Source organism: Trachypithecus francoisi, unplaced genomic scaffold (genome assembly GCF_009764315.1).
Source record: "Trachypithecus francoisi isolate TF-2019V2 unplaced genomic scaffold, Tfra_2.0 Lachesis_group21, whole genome shotgun sequence".
In the NCBI taxonomy this organism is placed as follows: Eukaryota; Metazoa; Chordata; class Mammalia; order Primates; family Cercopithecidae; genus Trachypithecus; species Trachypithecus francoisi.
This window is the reverse complement of record NW_022681467.1, coordinates 15,616,165-15,632,769: the sequence shown is the minus strand read 5'-3', so window position 1 is coordinate 15,632,769 and position 16,605 is coordinate 15,616,165. Positions and strand designations below refer to the sequence as shown.

The 16,605-nt window shown below is 39.6% G+C and overlaps 1 long non-coding RNA gene across 1 annotated transcript; it reads left to right on the top strand.

The window, feature by feature from the left end:
* Positions 1-5,347: 5,347 nt before the first annotated feature.
* Positions 5,348-10,584, top strand: LOC117068255. The gene is made up of 4 exons (XR_004431049.1): positions 5,348-5,427; positions 6,134-6,209; positions 6,782-6,850; positions 10,245-10,584. It is a non-coding gene; the product is annotated as an uncharacterized LOC117068255 (long non-coding RNA).
* The last annotated feature ends 6,021 nt before the right edge of the window (positions 10,585-16,605 follow it).

The following is a 16,605-nucleotide window of genomic DNA, read 5'->3' as shown; positions in this document are numbered from 1 at the left end:
TCTCATTCTTCCCTCCCATCTCTCCTATCTCAAACAGTTTAATTTCACTAGAAGTACATGTTTTCATGTGGTTTTCAATCACTGTGAAGGAAATAAAAATTATTTTTGAACTTTTTTGAAACATAAATAATGATCATTTATATCCATTATTCTCAGTGTTAGAAAGGCATAAAATATTTTAGTTGGCAATATATATTTCTTTCTTAATAGAATTATGCTGAGGCTAGGAGCTCTTTTGAAACCTGTTTATTTTCCATATTATTTATTTTGCCAGCTAAACTTTCTTAAGAGCAAAGGTTGTTACACTTGGGTTTCCTGTGTTGAGAATTCAATAGGGCTGAATAAATTTGCTGTCTCCTGATTTGCCAGTTCATATCTAGAACTTGACCTTTTTTTATCTTCCATGTTACTAAAGCAGATTTACTAATATAATCTGGAATTTGTACTTTCAGGCCTGAAAGAAACCTTAGCTCTAACATTGTAGAACCTTGTGATTTTACAGGTGGAAACTAAAGTGTAGAGATGTTCACAGAAGTCAGACAGGGACTCATGGGAAAAATTACAGAAGCAGACATGGGACCCCAAATCTCTATCTTGCTCTATTCCCATTACAGCCAATGCTATAATCAGCATTTGACAATCTAGTAGCAAATAAAGTAATGTGCCATTTCCACTTTCTGGTTCATTTATTGAAGTTTTTCTGCCTACGACTATCAATGCATAAATTATGGAAGGGAGTCCATAAGACTCCAAAACCCAAGAACACAAGTTCATCATTTTTTTGGATTTGTGGATTATTTATTTGACAGTGGCTGGCCTTGAGAAAAATCCTTAGCTGAAAAGGCATTTTTACATTCCTGAGAAAATAACTTTTCCTTTGGTCTAGCATTATTTATCTTTCCTTTTTTATAATAAATTTTATTATGTTTACTTTGAAACCTACTTTTACAAGGAGAGAGAATATTCTTTTAATCCCCCACAATCCACTTCAGATTCAATAATTACTGAGGGCTTGCAACGCTTGCTTAATCTATTCCTTTTCCTCTCTCTTTTTTTCCTGAATTATTTAAAAGCAAATTCCAAGTATATTTTTTATTTCACCCCTACATTCCACATTACACATCTCTAAAGAGTTATGGATGTTTTCCTGCATAAACCTAATGCTATTATCAAACCTAAAAATTACAATTACAAGGTCATCCAACATCCACTCGGTCTTACGGTGTCTCCTCATTGCTTCAACAAACATTTTTAGAGTTGCCTTTTCTCCATTGTTAATATGCATGGCTATAGGTTCAGGGTTGTGTCAAACAGTGCAAACTTAAAAAGGAAAGAAAGAAAGAAGATGAAGAAGTACACTTATTTAGCGAGAAGGGTTTTCCCAAATTCTCACAGCTCTAATCTGGATACCATTCAGTGTGACAGGCTTCTCACTGGGTTCCCACAGCTGGTTAGTGTTTTGAATTCCAGCCCCATGAACTCATCTCAGGCTACATGGGCTAATGCTCAGCGGCCAACCTAGAGCTCATATCTCTGATGACAGAGGACTGGAGCCAGCATGGGCACTGTCTGCTGCTTTCTAAACGCACTGTCATCTGTGTTATTCTTCCATCTTTGCTAAGAGTGAGTGACTCTAATGCCTCTTGGATGCATTTAAGCCATTACAGAAGCAAAATTAACACCATTCAAGCATATTTTGTTGAAAGACCAATAAAATAACCTGCCGTGTTGTGGTTGAGCCCCATAATCCTCAGTCACACCTCTTCGAATTCACATTTCTGTCTCGAAGTTGAGCTTTAAGAAACACATATGAAGATAAAATGGAGAGAGAAAGTACAAATACATGTTCCATAATGAGATATGCAGTTAGTATGGGTTCTGAATTTTGATTATTATGACTTGCCTACCTAGCTCTTAACAGACAACAGTTTCTTAGAGCAAAGGCAATCTTCTGCTTGTGGTAATGGAAACATTTGTTCTATAAGAACAAATTTGCTCTATGACTAAATCAGAGCTCCTCTATTGGAAAACATTGTAGGCCCCTTGTGAGATGCCTGAGGGATGGTATTTTAGGGGCTCCACTTGACCTTGCCAAACATTTACAAGGCTAGATAGCATTTATTGAAAGATGCCTGAAATTAGAATTTAAAAAATTTCTAATGTAAATATTTTCTCTTCTCTACATTTGCATTTATTTATAACAATGTGAGTGAGAATAGGTTCTGAGAAGGGATGAGAGAAGAAAGTATGTATGCTGAACATTTTTTTTTTTTTTTTGAGACAGGGTCTTAATCTGGTTGTCCAAGCTGGAGTGCAGAGGTGCAATCTTGCCTCACTACAGCCTTGACCTTCTAGTCTCAGGTGGTCCTACCACCTCAGCCTCCTGAGTAGCAGGATTACAGGCACGTGCCACCATGCCCCGCTAACTTTTTGTATTTTTAGTAGAGATGGGGTTTTCTATTTTGCCCAGGCTGGTCTTGAACTCCTGGACTCAAGCAATCCACCCGCCTCGGCCTCTCAGAGTGCTGGGATTACGGGCGTGAGCCACCGTGCCCGGCCTACGCTGAACGTTTTGGACACGGGAGGTGCATATATTGGAAGAGTAGGTATAAAACACTTGGTACCTATTTTACTAGAGCTTTATATGAGGAGTATGGGCCCTAAATGTACAAACAAACTCATGAGAAATATTATCGCTCATCTTGGAAAGCTGCTGCAAGAACAATCCTAGACAGTATCTATTGGCAGATACTTAAAGGGTGTCTGTGGTAGAAGCTACTTTACAAATGGTTTGACATCTGACCAAAAAACTGAATGAGCCAGAGAGCAAAGCATGAGTAGGTTCCAGGAAAAGTCCTCAAGGAGGGCGTAAACTGGGCCTAGCAGAGTTAGGTGAAGGTGACATTTGTGACTGGAGCTTGTATGTCGCAGCCAGGTCGTGAGGGCCTTGTAGATCATAGCACAGAGCTTGATCTCAGGCCTGGATAGCATGTGTACAGCAGGTATATAAATATTTCAACATAGTAGGAATTCTCAGACTTTAGTGGGTACTGGAATCACTTGGAGAACTTGTTACAGCTCAGATTGCTGGCCCTACCCCAAAGGTTTCTAACTGAGCAAGCCAGGGTAGGGCCTCAGATTGTACATTTCTAACATGTTCCTGGGAGGATGCCTGTGCTGCTAGCCCAGGGAACTGTACTTTGAGAACTATTGCTCTAAGGAGCAGCTCGAGGTGGGTGTGGCCTTTGTCCATCCTTTACCATTACCCCAGAGAAGAGAATTCCAGGTAGAGCAGTTTCAGTGGCAGGTGTTCCAATGTGATTGCCACTTACCTGTCTTTCCTCAGATGTCTTGCTTTCCTTTTTCCTTTCTTTAAAATGAACCTGAACCTCTGTTTGACATATACTCCCCAAAAAGTAGAAAGAGAAATTCTAAAGGCTATCAAATCACTTCACCATGTCACTCCCTTCAGGTTCACAGATGCCTTATCCTTTGGGGCCGTAGGCAATGGCAGCTGCAGCACAGGCTGCAAACAAGAGCTGCTCTCAACATTTTTAGCTGGAAGAGGGCCTGTCTTTCCCTGCACCCCCATCCTCCTCTTAATCTGGGACTTTCTGAAAATGCACTTTATCTTCCCAGACATTTATACAAGAGTAAAATGAGTTAACAGAGGCCAGTAGCATCGCTGAGCTCCAACCAGGAAGCATTCAGACGTTAGGAAACACGGGTGAGCAAATGTTTACTGACCATGTAATTAATATGATACCTTGCCCTGTCTATTGGTCCTTAGTACCACATTTCCTGTTCAAGGCAGTGGAAAGTGAAAATATTAGTTGCTGTTTGACCAAAGGAACAAGTGTCTTCCAAACGAGCACATGATCTATTAGCAGTCCTGCCGGTTCTTCCCATGGGAACAGGCATTTTACTTTGTTTTACAGCTAATTTCTTTCTTACAGCAGGTTCCCAGACACATCAAATGCCTTGCATTTGAGGCTAAAGTCAAGATTTATAGTCCAGGCCCATGTAATTCAATGTCAAACAATTCTGATAACATAAGGGCTGGAAGTCAACCATTTTCTCATGAGTCCTTATAAAAAAAAAGTCATTTTAGCCAAATTGAGTTTGAAGGGTGGGTGTGTCTCTGTGAGCTAGTGGATGCTACCTACCCATGTACTCCTGCAAAGAAGCTGGCTACTTTCTTTTGCTACTATAGAAATGAAATATGAAAATGGACTAAGTGATTCCTGATTGATATTATTTTTGGCTAACCCAGTGGTGGATTTTGTTGCTTTTTTCTCTGTGGACTTCAGAGGGAGAAAAGAAGCCCAAACACTTTCTCCTTTGATGGCGCATTGTATCTTCCCTTTCCATCCTCTATTCCTTTTCCCTGACCTTTTATTGGCTCATCATCTCTCTGTGACTCACACATCACGAGGCTTCATTTTCCTACGGAAAAACCACCTCTTGTGCCAAGAGTACGTCGGAAAGGAGGGCTTTTCCTTTGGTTTTTGTCTGTAGGTTCATGGGTTTGCAGACTCTTGAAGATGACAGATCTTGGGGGTCACTTAAAACAATACTCTACTTTACAGCTGAAGAGCAATATGGTTGAAGTGGTCCCTTTTAGAATGACACAGCCAGCTAAAAGAAAGAATGAGGCTCTGGTGATCTCTCGCTCCACATATGATATCCTGTGTTTTTAACCAGTTGTGGTATAGGGAGACAGAGGCAAAGTCTTGCTTCCTAACCTAGATACTTTCTAGGTTGTGATATAATTAGCTACTTCTTGACATAGGAAGCTTATTCTTCACATCCTTCTACAGAGATGATTTTCTACCAAGAATTACTCAAAACTCTTGGGGAGAGAGTTGATGGAGCTCATAATCTGTAGGGGAAAAGAGAACCTGCCTTGGGGAATTTTGAAGATGAGTAGAAAGTGAAGGAGGAGCTCAGAATTGCTTTAGGACACCATGGAAGTGGTGGAGGTGGGGTCCTTCACCTTCCACATAGGTGTTTGTTCTCTTCTCAAAATGCCCAGATGTGGGGATTAAACAGGAAGCAAACTTGACAAACTATAAGAAATCCTAAGACATGGATTTAATTCTTACAGATTTAGATTTTTTCCCCTTTGGAATAAAACAAGCCAAAATGCAATAAATATGTACATGCTGTGAAGAAATTTGGATCCTAGAGGTCTTGCAGTTTAGAGTAGAACAAAGGGAAAGCAGAACTCAGGCCCTGGGGAAGCCATGTGGCCAATCATCCCATTGTGACGGACACAATGGCAGCCTTGAAACTAATGATGATGAAAACAGAGCTTGGAGTAGGGGAGGGGAGGTCAGTTGCCTCTCAGTCATGTGGACCTAGCCTGAAGTAGTAGCCATAGATGTCATTGGCAAGACAGAAGATTCAGTCTCTAAAAAAAACCGTGTGAGCATCTTTTCCACATTGTTTGTGTTGGCATAAAGCAGTACTGCTCCAAGTGTGGTCCAAGGACCAGTGGCATCAGTATCGCTTGGAGACTTGTTAGGAATGTAGATTCTCAGGGCTAACTTCAGACCTACTGAATCAGAATCTCTTGGGGCTGGAGCCCAGAAATCTGTCTAAAGAAGCTCTCATTATTTCTTGCTTATCCTAAAGTTTGAGAATCATTGGCAAAAAGATCTTGTATTATAGATGCGTGAACGCAAGCTCGTAAAGTGGGTGTGCATTTGTTGAAACTATATAGGAGGTCTTGTTGCTTGAGTGTTAAATTCTGTTATTTTTTTCCTTAGATACTTGGCTATGAAGATAGCTGAAATAATGGAGGGGGAATTTACTTTTCTCCTTTGTTGAGTTGGGAATTGATTGTAGGAATTGTCAGTTAATTCTAGGTAATTGGATTAAATCCAGAAGTCATATGTATGTTTCTTAGCATAAAAGACTGACTGTTGAGGTTTTACACCATCTCTGGACTCAGAAAGTACAATGAGAGAGAGGAAGTTTGAATGTTTCCCCATTTTGTAGATGACTTATGGCCTCCTATAGAGAAAAGAGCACCTGCTTTTTCTGCTCCTGAATCAGCTCCTGATTTCAAAACTTGTCTCTGACACATAAAAATTGCATTTTCCTGGATAAGCCATGTATCCTTTTTCAGATTCCATGTCTTCATGTCTTCATCTATAAAAGTGGAAGGATAATGGCAAATGCTGTGTGAGGATTAATAACATCAGGTGAGATGGTGTAAACAAAATATCTAAAACCAAGCTCAGCCTGCGGTAATTCTCACATAATGAGATATTATGATTATGGTGATGATTGCTATGATGAAAATGATATTGATTCTGTTACACAATCCTGATTAAGGTCAGAAGGTACCAGTCTTTCCCTTGATCATGTCTTTTAGAGGTATTAAGGTAAATGGGATTGAAGTATAACAAATTCAGCAAAGGATACAGATCCTAAGTGTGCAGTACCATGACTTTCACAAAGTGAGAGCAAACTTGTGGTTAAGAAACAGAATGTGGCCAGCTCCAAAGTTCGCAAGCTCAGATTACCGGAGCCGGTATTCTGACTCCTAGCACCTAAGACTAGTTACAAATCATAATGTATGTGCTCTTTTGTGTCTGGCTTCTTTTGCTGTGTGTGTGTGTATGCATGCGCATGCATGCGTGCACATATGTAATTCATCCATTTTGTAGCATTTTAATGTAGATTAGTCATTCTCATTGCTGGATGGTCCATTTTATTACAGGAATACACCACAGATTGTCTATTCCATTCCACAATGTTTTATCCATTGTAGGTGTTTGGGTTGTTCCCAGGTCTGGCTATTATGATTAATGCTCCATGGACATTTTTGAATATGTCTTTGGTGAGCAAGTGTGCATATATCTGCTAGTTATGTATCTAAGAGTAAAATGGTTGGGTCACAGGATAGGCACGTGCTCAGTTTTAATCAATACTGCCAGTTTTCCAGAGTGGTTGCAGAGATTTACAGTCTCATCAGCAGAGGATGAAGCCTCTATTTGCTTTTATTTCTAACCAATACTTGGCATAGTCTGCTTGTTCTGGTGGCATACGTGGGATTTCATTGGAGTTTGAATTTGCATTTTCATGAACAGTAAAGTTGAGCACCTTTTGACTTTGCCATTTAATTTATCTTCTTTTGAGAAGTGCACATTCCTATTTTTTGTCCATTTTTTGAGAACTGTGTTATCTTTTTCTTATTGATTTGTAAGCATTTTTTTATGTATGCTGAAAATCCATCTTTTGCCAAATATATTAATTTTAAATTCCTTCTCCGACTCCATGACTTTTTTTCATCTTGGTAAAATTATCATGGCTTTTCTTAGAGTTGCCAGAAAAGTACAGGACTATCCATTACATTTGAATTTTAGCTAAACAAAAAATGGTTTTTAGTATGACTATACCTCAAATATTGTATGAGACATCTTTTGGTAAAAATAATTTATTTTATGTGAAGTTCAAATGTAACTGGGAGTTCTGTATTTTTATTTGCCAAATCTGGTAAACCTATCCATAAGGTTTCTTTTCCCCCCTCTTTGAGGACACAAACCTTTTCAAGAGTGGCAATACCAAGCCCTGAGGGAGAATGGGGACACTTACTTAACCAATTAGAACCTCTAAGTTTTGAAGCCCCATCTAACATACACTAAAGGATTTTGAATCTTGCTCTAATAATGTCTTAAACTATATCTTCTAGTTAAACTATTTCCAAAGAGTTATTACTGGACAAATAGTCTTACAGGTGTGACTTTCTTCAATTTTGACTTTTTTTTTTTCTGAACCATGAGTTTCAGTGTTCAGTGGACAGTGTAGGTTGAAATGGAAAGTGATTTAGTGCCCAGCTGTCACCTCTGTTTGTTTCCCTCAGACTTCTAAACTGTTTCCTCAAAGTCAAGTTTTTAATTTCTTCTTCTTTCAACTCACTAATTCGTGTCCACTGAGGGAGTGAGTATCTTGAAAGTACAGTAAAAACAGCTGTTGCTGTGGCTGCTGTCCATGATGTAGATGTAGATGACATAGATGTAGAAGACAAGGATGATGTAGATGTAGAAAATGTAGATGATGTAGGTGATGTAGATGTGGAAGATATAGGTGATGTAGATATAGATAATGTAAATGTAGGCAATGTAGATGTTGTAGATATAGATAATATAGGTGATGTTGATATAGATAATGTAGATGTAGATAATTAGATGTAGATGATGTAGGTATAGATGCTATAGATGATGTAGATATAGATAATGTAGATGATGTAGGTATAGATTATATAGATGATACAGATATAGATGATGTAGATGTAGATAATGTAGAAAATATAGATGTTGTAGATGTAGATGTGATGATGCAGAGGATTTAGATGATCAGTAGTGATGATTCTGAGGAAGATGAATAGCTGTCTGAAGTGTGAAGGTCTAAGGAGACTAAAATAGGGGAATTAAGAAAGAGGAAAGAAATAGAAGATGGTTCCATTCAATAAACATTATTTGAGCAAAATATTTCAATTCTCTGCCAAGATTAAAAATAATCAGAGAATAAAATAAAATTTAAGTTTAAAGTGAGGAAATGAAACAGAATTGTCAGAAACTGAAAAGTATTTCACAGGTCAAATGGCAAAGGTGAAAATATCAAAGTCATGTAACAGGAGGAAAAAAGATACAAATCCAGCTGAAAGCAGTATCAGTCATCAGAAAATGTTTTGGAAAAAAACAAAAAACTGAACTGAACCTGGGGTTCTGTCTCAATTTTTGTATAACTGTTAAGACACTGGATCTTTAGTTAGCACCCATACCTATTTATTTTTTCCAGGTCTCATTTTCCCAAATGTGAAAGGAAGGTATTGGTCCTCACAATTCAAAATGTGGTTCCTGGAAAAGTAGCATTGGCAGTATCAAAGAGTTTGTTACAAGTGCAGAATCCAGGGCCTATTTCCAGATCTGTGGAATCAGAATCTCTAGGGACAGGGCCTAGAAGTCTGTATTTTCACAAGCCCTCCAGGTGATTATGCAGCGTTCAGATGTTGGGGAAGAATTGGCCTACTCTAGTGCTTTTCAAATTTTAACGTGCATCCGAATCAGTGGGACGTTTTTACACTGAGGTGCAAAAGACAAAACTATTTTTGTATCTATTCTATTTGAGTTTGTGTTTATGATTTTAAGACAAGGCTATTCTAGAACAAATCTATATAGAAATTGGCTTTCTGATTATTGTCTCCCCTATGGCAGAGTGAGTGTAGTATTTTTTCCCCCAAATCATGAAGTTTGTGTTAGTACATGTGCCAGATACAACCACTCTGAAGGAGTTGTTAACAGATACACACACACACGCACACACACACAGAGACATACACAGACACACACACACAGAGTTTCTGAGTGAAAGCAAGGAAGAACAGATTTCTGAGCCAGTAGAGGCCACAAATGTCTTGGCCCAAGTGTAGCTCCCAGGCCTGAGGAATCCCAGACGATACCACAGTTAAATAAGGCAAACCCCAGGCCCTTAGAGTTCAGGCTACGGGAAGTGGCAAGAAGCTCCTGGCAGGCAACCCCCAGGCCTGAAGGTTGACTTGCGAATTTAAGCGCACAAACTGTCCAGAAAATTGTCAGGGTGGGGGAAGGCTGGTCTCTGTTCTGCTTGTGTTTATGTATTAAAATTAGGGGATATATTGTACAGGGCAAAATAAAAGGGTTAGCTTGATGTTGGGTGAGAAAGATCTGTATTCCAGGCCTTGTAATGGAGGGAGAGACATGAATGGAGAAAAGAACATGGAGCAGTAGTTCATTTTGTCAATATTAATGATGATGATGAGGATGATATGTATATTTCAAGCACTTTAAGTGACAGTCACTTTTTCAAAACATCACGTATATTACTTAGTCCTTATGGTAGTCCTTATAGTAGACTTGAGAGCTGGGCTTTATTATTAAATCAATTTTAGAAGACCACAAGTGAGTTAAGTAATTTACACAAAGTCATACACTGATGAAATGCTGAAAGCATGTAACAAGCCAGAGACTCTAACCCTAAAGCCAGCATACTCTATATTTCTTGATGTCTATTGGATCAAATATGGGTTGGAGTTTTGTAACTTAGTGTGGGGTAGTAGAAAGAGTCTGAAAATTCGAAACAGAAATATTCTCTCCTAACTTTACCACTGATTAGATGGATGTGGTAGGTTGAATGTAAAAATGGCACCAAATCTTACTTTTTTGTAACCCATTCCTTGTAATGTGACTTTGCAGCAACTCTCAGAAAGAAGAGTCTATGTCCCTGTCCCCAGAATCTGGCTTGACTTTGCGACTTGCTTTCACCGATCAAATGCAGAATAAGTGAAGTCTGGTCCTCAGGGGCTTTTGTACGCCTCTGCTGACTCTCCTGGGGTGCGAATAACACCATGAATCCTAGTTAAGACTAACTTACATGGCCTGGTCACCTCCATTGTCCAAGCCAATAGGTACCCAGCCATCACACCTAGAGTGAGGCCATTCCAGTCTCCTGCTGATCTGCCATGGATGAGCATGGCCTAGATCAACTGAGCTTGACTCATATGAGCAAGACTGCCTGGATAACCTGCAATCTTGTAAGTAATAATTTTGGTTGTTGTTTTAGGGGAGTAAGTTTGGGGTAGTTTGTTATATAGTAAGGGATAGCTGATACATTGCATGATTCAAGGAAAAACCAGTTAAGCTGTACAGAATTCTGATAGAACAGCACAGGTGAGACCACCCTCCAAACATTTCATAATTCCTCTGTTCTTGTCTTCGTAGGGTGTGATACCCTATTCAGCTTTATCAAGAACTTGGAGCCCACTTTCTTATTATTATTATGGATGTTTGTTCAGTGAATACAAGAATTAATTGTCAGGGCCCAGCATAACCTGGGACCCATCATGTGAACATGTTGGCAGCCCGCCATAATGGATCTTGTCCCTGCCACTTACCTTGGCCTCCCATTCATGGTGGGGCTTCCTTCCACCTCTCCTGCCTTGTAAAGAGTATCCGGTAACACAGCCGTGTCTGCATGTGGTTTCCCTCTGTGAAGCTTTAATTAGTGGTGTCTTGAATCTTGATTGCTTCAGGAGTGGTCAATGAGTTTGACTTTCCAAAATAGATACCCAGAGGGTGTGAAACATGCTTACTCATTAGATTCAAGAAAAGCAAAGAAGTCTTTATGTAGAAGCCTGGAAGATAGTGCATTTTTGGAAACTCACTATCACTTTTTTAGGCAGGTAAATGATTGGATGATAATACATAGGGTGCTTTCTACTGAGGATAAACCTTCTCTAGCCATTACTAATGTTAATTTAAATTCTGGGTGTTAACTATGAGGTAGGTTCCTTTAATTGCTATGTGAGAGGCTACGGTTTGCTCTGTCTCCTAGAAAGGGAAGAAAAAGGATCCCGGTTGTGTTGGTAACTGCCTCACTGAAGCTCTTGAGTGTGCCACATGTGTGTGGTTTAGCTGGCGACCGTGGTGTCTGTATGTATGTGGTCATAGATTTGTTATAACCTCCTGTCTGCCAAGGCAAGACCACCAGTTCCATTTTAATTCTAAGTTAACCTCAGGCTGGAGCCAATCCATGCTGCTTGAACATAAACGCTGACACTCGATCCACTCATCCTCTTGGCCTCACAATTTGTTGTTTTTCTTTTTCTTTCTTTTTTTTTTTTTTTTCCAAGGGAGTTTGAACATTTGTTAGCAATCCAAAACCAACACTTCGTGTACAGGACATAGTGATTACATAATTCTTTATAGGTTCTTATACTTTCACTGTATTGCAAATCTTGCCGCTCTGTTATAAAACATCTCAAATTAAAGAGCAATTTGTAAATGACATACTTGGAGCTAGGACGTTAAGTTTTACTGTGGTAGTCATTTTGATTCTTTTGAGAGATACAGAATCAATACTTTAAGTGGAATGCTCTCTTTTCAAAGAACGGTTTGAGACAGGCTGCCGTTCACTGTGTTTTTGAAATGGGTGAGACAGACCTCCATGTCCACATCCTGGCAGTGCAAATGTAGGTGACAAGATGGTATTAAGTGAGAAAAATTGAATTAACTTTTCTTTAAAAATTTAATTTTTGATGAAAGGAAAAGAGGAAATTAGGCTGTTAAGCTTTCCAAACCTGGTAGCTAATTGGTTTCATGCCCATGGATATGAGAGGATTGTCATCTTTAATTTCTAAATCTGAATTTAAATCTCCTAATTCTTAGGCAGCCCAAGCATTTGTGAACTTAACAAGAATTGGGAAATTTTTACCCTAACAATGGTTTGTGGCAAGCTCACATGGTGGCCTATGTCCATTGGTTCAATTACAAAAGTTACTTGATTTAAATCTATTTCTATATTTGGAGTTGTAGTTGTTCTCCAAGACTGCCTGCCATCTTTCCAGAAATTTTGTTCAGTGACTTGTTTGCAGAAGTAACCAGTTAGACACTTTGTGAAACTGCCAAGGGTGTCTCTCTTAGTTACTAACCAAGTTTCACAAACACTATATTGTCATGAGTTAAAAATAATTTCTTTTGAGCTGATTGAAGAAGAATGCTAACTGCTGAAAATATTGGGAGTGTTATGGGTGACACTAAGATAAATGCTGATGTTTTCATCCAATCACATCCAAATCCTTACTTGTTGAGATCTAAATCTAGTCCCTGCAGGAATCCTCTGAAACGGGAGATAGGTGAGATGTCAAAGGCATAATGGAAGAAATACTAGCATTGAACTCATCAGATGATCTGGGTAAGAGCTCCAATTCCATCAACATGCTTCCAGCATTCAAGCAGTTGGGAATATTATTTAACTCTGTCTAAGCCTCTGTGTCCTCATCTGTAAAATAGGGATAATAAATATCCATTTGATTAATGGACTGTGGTAAGGATTATATGGATAATCTATGCCCAGTGTTTCATGTGGCACCCTTGCTTGCCACCCTCCCTCCTGTTTTCACATCCTCTGTTGCAGAATACAGTCCACACTTCCCAACATGGCATGCTGGGCCTTCCATGGTCTGCCCTTAGCCTACCTTCCAGCTAGGTCTCTCACCAAGCTCTCTACTGCACAGGCTCTAATCCCTGGCAATGCTGTACACCACCATGTCTCACATTCCCTTTGCTAGAAATGCCCCATCCATTTCCATTCACAAGGCAATTTCCACTCCTCCTTTAAGAATCATCTCAAGCATCACTTTCTCTTAGAAGCTTTTTCTCTACTGATGCATCTCTCCTCCATCTCCTCCAGCCTTTATACTGCTAGCCAAATGTCCCTGCTTTTGCCTTAACACTCATCTACTGCATAGGAACCTACTACTACTGCTGCTAGCATTATTCCTCTGACTAATTTACCTCCACATCTTTCTACTTTGCTCACTTCTTGTGATTCCCAGGCTCATTAGGTTCTTTCATTCAATCAGAATAACAAAATGATTATGTTTGTTTACATTCAAGTTGGGCCAAGAAGACATATGCATATAGAAATCTTTGAACTTTGCTGATAAGAGGAAGCCTAGAATTCCAAGCCAACTCCTTCATTGAATAGATGAGGAAAATAAAGCCAAGAGAAAATGACAGGTTTGACAATGTCAAAATAACCAGACCCAGATTGTCTGACTTCCAGCTCAGTGGCCTTCCAGAAGAGCAGGAGACATTGTGTCACAGGACACAATGTCAGAAATCAGCACCCATTTTCCTTCTGTGGTTAACAGTTCTTTGGTTTTCTTTCGGGAAGTCATGCTTGCTCAACAATAAGTCCTCCTGGTCCCCCAGAGGGTTACTTCCCCAGCCTTAAGGGTGGACTCACAACCCAGGCCAGCTGAATTAGCATGTCTGATACCCTCGACTACAGCCAATGGGTTTGTCAAAGGCCTGAAATTCAGCTTGGCTTAGTGAGACTCAATTCCAGAACTTTTGCTTGAATTGTGGTGAAGACTCTGTGTGATCATTAGCCATAAAGATGATGTGAACTTTGATCTGTTGGGGGTCACCATGTGGAGGTGCTTAGTTGAGAGTGAAGTTAGCACAAGGAGAGGAGAGCCCAAGACAGAAGGAAATGGAGAGAGAGAGGGAGGAAAAGAATGAGGGCAGGGGAGGATGAGAGAGAGCATGAAATCCAGATTTGAGTCACTGGATCCAGCTGTACTTGAAGCCTGCAGGAAGCCCTGGAATTTTTAGACACATGAGCCAGTAATTCTCTGCTTAAATCAATTTGATTGGGTTTTTTATTACTTGTGACTGAAAGAATTCTGAATTATACTAACTCTCTTCCTTGTTGCACACTTCCAGAGAGATTCTTAATACCTCAATTCTAGAATTTTCAAGCTCAGCTACTCAAATGTCACTACCTCTCTGAGCCCTAGTTTCTTCAGATTTTAATTGAAAACAACTACTTTGTTTTTGGAAATTTAAAATAAGATACACTTGGTTAAATGCCAGCATAGACTAGGTGGTCAATTAGAGGTATTTACTATGATGATTATGAAGTTGATGTATTACACTTTGAGATTCAGATGCCATCGTGATTCTCTCTGTGTGTGGGAGTTGTTTTTAATTTAACATGTAGGATTAAAATTTTAAAGTCATTTTTCAGGAGTGTTATCAAGATATATCCATTAGAAGCATTGAACATTAATATATTTATGTAGTGCTGCCTACCTGTCAAGCACTCTTTTAAGCATTTTGTAAATATTAACTTATTTAATCCTTATAATGAATTGAGGAGGTAAGCTCTGGTATTGTTTCCATTTTATAGGGGACGGGGCCCAGCAAGCTATGTGTTAACAGACTTTTTAGATCAGGGGTCCCCCTCAACCCCCAGGCCAAGAACCAGTACCAGTCTGTGGCCTGTTAGGAACCAGGCTGCACAGCAAGAGGTGAGGGCAGGTGAGCATTACTGCCTGAGCTCTGCCTCCTGTCAGATCAGTGGTGGCATGGCATTAGATTCTCATGGGAGCAAGAACCATATTGTGAACTGCACACACAAGGGATCTAGGTTGTGTGCTCCTTATGAGCATCTAATGCCTGATGATCTGAGCTGGAACAATTTCATCCTGAAACCATCTCCCACTTCCCCCAACCTCGTCCATGAAAAAATTGTCTTCTCTGATACTGGCCCCTGGTGCCAAAAAGGTTGGGGGTGGCTGTTTCAGATTATTCTTACTCAGGATGAAGTTTGAAAACACCTGACCTAGCTCCTTAAATTTAAGCTATAATTCATAAATTGGGTTCTTAAGGTGCATTAGAATAATGCCGTGAACAGATGATTTTTGGATGACTCCTCTGTGCTAGCTACCATTGTGCTTGTAGGTGTTACCATGCAGAACAAAAGGTAAAGTATTCCTTGGGAAATAAACAGCCAAATAAAGACATAAATAAACACAAGATCCCAGCTATCACATTTGAAAATTTCCAGAAAGAAAAGAAGCGTGATACCAGAGCACATGACAAGAAGTGGGTAAGAGGTGGGGGTGGTGTCATCAAAGTCTTTCGTAAGTGAGTGATGACGTATAAGAAAAAGTTGATGGTTCTGGACTTTGGCTGCACATTGCAGTCTCCTGGGGAGGCCTAAAAACCTTTAGGCTACATCCCAGACCAATCAAACCAGAGAGTTGGGGTTGGGGCCTAGGAAACAGTATTTTTTTTTTTATTTTTATTTTTTTTGAAATGGAGTCTCACTCTGTCACCAGGCTGGAGTGCAGTGGTGCAGTCACGGCTCACTTCAACCTCTGCCTCCCAGGTTCAAGTGATTATCTTGCCTCAGCCTCCGCAGTAGCTGGGACTACAGGCGCCTGCTACACGTGCAGCTAATTTTTGTGTTTTTAGTATAGACAGAGTTTCACCATGTTGGCCAGGATGGTCTCGATCTCCTGACCTCTTGATCCGCCCTCCTTGGGTTCCCAAAGTGCTGGGATTATAGGCATGAGCCGCCATGCCTGGCCAATTGATTTTTAAGTCACCTCAGGTGATATCAGTTTGCAGCCCAGGTTTGAGACTCCCTGAACTTAAGGCTATAGAGGAGATATGTAGGCCTGATGGAAGAGTGTCATGCAAGAAGTTAGTGTCACAACAAAATGTTTGATAGCACAAGAAAGACCAAGAAGACATAAGATTTGGGTATGTATAATGCCCTTGTGTAATATAATGTATTTACTGTGTGAACGAACAAAACAGATTAGCTTTTAATACATGCTATTAAAAGATAAGCTACTAATACATGCATTTAGAGAAGAAGATATGTTAGGAAGATATTAGTGGAAAATAGGATATGAAGAGAGGTGAGTTCCTTCCTGTAGAGGAGTTTTCCACTTATGTAAAAAAACTAATCAACATTTATGGAGTGACTACTAAGTGCTCTCTAGCAGATGCTGTGAAGACAATCCTTTTGCTCTCTCAGTAGTCTCAGGTCTGCTGAGGTAATGCTTCTAGGAAAAATGGTTTTGATTTCAATGTAAAATTGCAACTTGGTTATGGTTATATGCCCACCTGGTCCTGCTGATATCTTATTTTTAATACTATTTAAGTAACTATATAACTAGTGGAAAAAATAATATTGTCTGAGACTAAAATGTGAAATATTGATTGCATTTTTGGTCCCTATTGATAACCTTCTCTG